Raw genomic sequence first — 4924 nt, 5'->3', positions numbered from 1 at the left:
ATAGAGATAGAACTAGATATATCAAAATGGACCAACCTAACCCATATGTTATGACAATGTCATCAAGTTTTGATTTTGTGAACATAGAACAAATTGACTGTCAATACTTCATGATGTGCCAATAGTTACGTAAGATTTAGTTTTATGAACATCTATAAAGGATACTAAAGAGATAGAACTAGATATATCAAAATGGACCAACCTAACCCATATGTTATGACAATGTCATCAAGTTTTGATTTTGTGAACATAGAACAAATTGAATGTCATTACCTCATGATGTGCCAATAGTTACGTAAGATTTTGTTTTATGAACATCTATAAAGGATACTATAGAGATAGAACTAGATATATCAAAATGGACCAACCTAACCCATATGTTATGACAATGTCATCAAGTTTTGATTTTGTGAACATAGAACAAATTGAATGTCATTACCTCATGATGTGCCAATAGTTACGTAAGATTTTGTTTTATGAACATCTATAAAGGATACTATAGAGATAGAACTAGATATATCAAAATGGACCAACCTAACCCATATGTTATGACAATGTCATCAAGTTTTGATTTTGTGAACATAGAACAAATTGAATGTCATTACCTCATGATGTGCCAATAGTTACGTAAGATTTTGTTTTATGAACATCTATAAAGGATACTATAGAGATAGAACTAGATATATCAAAATGGACCAACCTAACCCATATGTTATGACAATGTCATCAAGTTTTGATTTTGTGAACATAGAACAAATTGAATGTCATTACCTCATGATGTGCCAATAGTTACGTAAGATTTTGTTTTATGAACATCTATAAAGGATACTATAGAGATAGAACTAGATATATCAAAATGGACCAACCTAACCCATATGTTATGACAATGTCATCAAGTTTTGATTTTGTGAACATAGAACAAATTGAATGTCATTACCTCATGATGTGCCAATAGTTACGTAAGATTTTGTTTTATGAACATCTATAAAGGATACTATAGAGATAGAACTAGATATATCAAAATGGACCAACCTAACCCATATGTTATGACAATGTCATCAAGTTTTGATTTTGTGAACATAGAACAAATTGAATGTCATTACCTCATGATGTGCCAATAGTTACGTAAGATTTTGTTTTATGAACATCTATAAAGGATACTATAGAGATAGAACTAGATATATCAAAATGGACCAACCTAACCCATATGTTATGACAATGTCATCAAGTTTTGATTTTGTGAACATAGAACAAATTGAATGTCATTACCTCATGATGTGCCAATAGTTACGTAAGATTTTGTTTTATGAACATCTATAAAGGATACTATAGAGATAGAACTAGATATATCAAAATGGACCAACCTAACCCATATGTTATGACAATGTCATCAAGTTTTGATTTTGTGAACATAGAACAAATTGAATGTCATTACCTCATGATGTGCCAATAGTTACGTAAGATTTTGTTTTATGAACATCTATAAAGGATACTATAGAGATAGAACTAGATATATCAAAATGGACCAACCTAACCCATATGTTATGACAATGTCATCAAGTTTTGATTTTGTGAACATAGAACAAATTGAATGTCATTACCTCATGATGTGCCAATAGTTACGTAAGATTTTGTTTTATGAACATCTATAAAGGATACTATAGAGATAGAACTAGATATATCAAAATGGACCAACCTAACCCATATGTTATGACAATGTCATCAAGTTTTGATTTTGTGAACATAGAACAAATTGAATGTCATTACCTCATGATGTGCCAATAGTTACGTAAGATTTTGTTTTATGAACATCTATAAAGGATACTATAGAGATAGAACTAGATATATCAAAATGGACCAACCTAACCCATATGTTATGACAATGTCATCAAGTTTTGATTTTGTGAACATAGAACAAATTGAATGTCATTACCTCATGATGTGCCAATAGTTACGTAAGATTTTGTTTTATGAACATCTATAAAGGATACTATAGAGATAGAACTAGATATATCAAAATGGACCAACCTAACCCATATGTTATGACAATGTCATCAAGTTTTGATTTTGTGAACATAGAACAAATTGAATGTCATTACCTCATGATGTGCCAATAGTTACGTAAGATTTTGTTTTATGAACATCTATAAAGGATACTATAGAGATAGAACTAGATATATCAAAATGGACCAACCTAACCCATATGTTATGACAATGTCATCAAGTTTTGATTTTGTGAACATAGAACAAATTGAATGTCATTACCTCATGATGTGCCAATAGTTACGTAAGATTTTGTTTTATGAACATCTATAAAGGATACTATAGAGATAGAACTAGATATATCAAAATGGACCAACCTAACCCATATGTTATGACAATGTCATCAAGTTTTGATTTTGTGAACATAGAACAAATTGAATGTCATTACCTCATGATGTGCCAATAGTTACGTAAGATTTTGTTTTATGAACATCTATAAAGGATACTATAGAGATAGAACTAGATATATCAAAATGGACCAACCTAACCCATATGTTATGACAATGTCATCAAGTTTTGATTTTGTGAACATAGAACAAATTGAATGTCATTACCTCATGATGTGCCAATAGTTACGTAAGATTTTGTTTTATGAACATCTATAAAGGATACTATAGAGATAGAACTAGATATATCAAAATGGACCAACCTAACCCATATGTTATGACAATGTCATCAAGTTTTGATTTTGTGAACATAGAACAAATTGAATGTCATTACCTCATGATGTGCCAATAGTTACGTAAGATTTTGTTTTATGAACATCTATAAAGGATACTATAGAGATAGAACTAGATATATCAAAATGGACCAACCTAACCCATATGTTATGACAATGTCATCAAGTTTTGATTTTGTGAACATAGAACAAATTGAATGTCATTACCTCATGATGTGCCAATAGTTACGTAAGATTTTGTTTTATGAACATCTATAAAGGATACTATAGAGATAGAACTAGATATATCAAAATGGACCAACCTAACCCATATGTTATGACAATGTCATCAAGTTTTGATTTTGTGAACATAGAACAAATTGAATGTCATTACCTCATGATGTGCCAATAGTTACGTAAGATTTTGTTTTATGAACATCTATAAAGGATACTATAGAGATAGAACTAGATATATCAAAATGGACCAACCTAACCCATATGTTATGACAATGTCATCAAGTTTTGATTTTGTGAACATAGAACAAATTGAATGTCATTACCTCATGATGTGCCAATAGTTACGTAAGATTTTGTTTTATGAACATCTATAAAGGATACTATAGAGATAGAACTAGATATATCAAAATGGACCAACCTAACCCATATGTTATGACAATGTCATCAAGTTTTGATTTTGTGAACATAGAACAAATTGAATGTCATTACCTCATGATGTGCCAATAGTTACGTAAGATTTTGTTTTATGAACATCTATAAAGGATACTATAGAGATAGAACTAGATATATCAAAATGGACCAACCTAACCCATATGTTATGACAATGTCATCAAGTTTTGATTTTGTGAACATAGAACAAATTGAATGTCATTACCTCATGATGTGCCAATAGTTACGTAAGATTTTGTTTTATGAACATCTATAAAGGATACTATAGAGATAGAACTAGATATATCAAAATGGACCAACCTAACCCATATGTTATGACAATGTCATCAAGTTTTGATTTTGTGAACATAGAACAAATTGAATGTCATTACCTCATGATGTGCCAATAGTTACGTAAGATTTTGTTTTATGAACATCTATAAAGGATACTATAGAGATAGAACTAGATATATCAAAATGGACCAACCTAACCCATATGTTATGACAATGTCATCAAGTTTTGATTTTGTGAACATAGAACAAATTGAATGTCATTACCTCATGATGTGCCAATAGTTACGTAAGATTTTGTTTTATGAACATCTATAAAGGATACTATAGAGATAGAACTAGATATATCAAAATGGACCAACCTAACCCATATGTTATGACAATGTCATCAAGTTTTGATTTTGTGAACATAGAACAAATTGAATGTCATTACCTCATGATGTGCCAATAGTTACGTAAGATTTTGTTTTATGAACATCTATAAAGGATACTATAGAGATAGAACTAGATATATCAAAATGGACCAACCTAACCCATATGTTATGACAATGTCATCAAGTTTTGATTTTGTGAACATAGAACAAATTGAATGTCATTACCTCATGATGTGCCAATAGTTACGTAAGATTTAGTTTTATGAACATCTATAAAGGATACTAAAGAGATAGAACTAGATATATCAAAATGGACCAACCTAACCCATATGTTATGACCTATCATGGGCTAGCCCGTTTGTGGGTCAGGTTAGGTTGACCTTTGTTTTTTTTTTTTAATGGGTTGTATTTTTTCAAACCAGAGATGAGGAGGCTTTTTGCCTTCCGTCATCCATGCTTAAATCTAATTCATTAAGCTTTAACTTCTTGAATGCAATACTCTTTCAAATATGTTATTTTATTAAGAGATCTCTATAAGTGAATAATTAAATAAATCAATATGTTAAAGCACAAAAAAGCGAAATTTGATATTTCTAAGAAACTAATTTCATAAATAAAAAATAAAAAATCAACAATACGAAATCAAGGAAAATTGAAGTTATGTGTAAGTCACTTTTTCCTTAATATCATTTCGCTACATCTCTTGGTATTAAAAGCTTGTACTGTGTAGTTTATGTATATTAAGCTTCAATTTTATAAACATATATAAAAGACATAGTTGTTCGTAGCTCTTTGAGCTTAGTTGGTTAGAGCACCCGTTTAGTAAGCGGGAGGTCTTGAGTTCAAATCTCAACAAGAACACTCCCTAAAGTAAAACATATATATATTCTAT

The 4924-nt window shown here is 30.1% G+C and overlaps 1 non-coding gene across 1 annotated transcript; it reads left to right on the top strand.

Annotated features, from left to right (window-relative positions):
- Positions 1–4819: 4819 nt before the first annotated feature.
- Positions 4820–4893, top strand: TRNAT-AGU. The gene has a single exon. It is a non-coding gene; the product is annotated as a tRNA-Thr (tRNA).
- Positions 4894–4924: the final 31 nt, after the last annotated feature.

Source organism: Ipomoea triloba, chromosome 16 (assembly GCF_003576645.1).
Source record: "Ipomoea triloba cultivar NCNSP0323 chromosome 16, ASM357664v1".
NCBI classification, from domain to species: Eukaryota; Viridiplantae; Streptophyta; class Magnoliopsida; order Solanales; family Convolvulaceae; genus Ipomoea; species Ipomoea triloba.
This window is presented reverse-complemented; position numbering and strand designations above follow the sequence as displayed.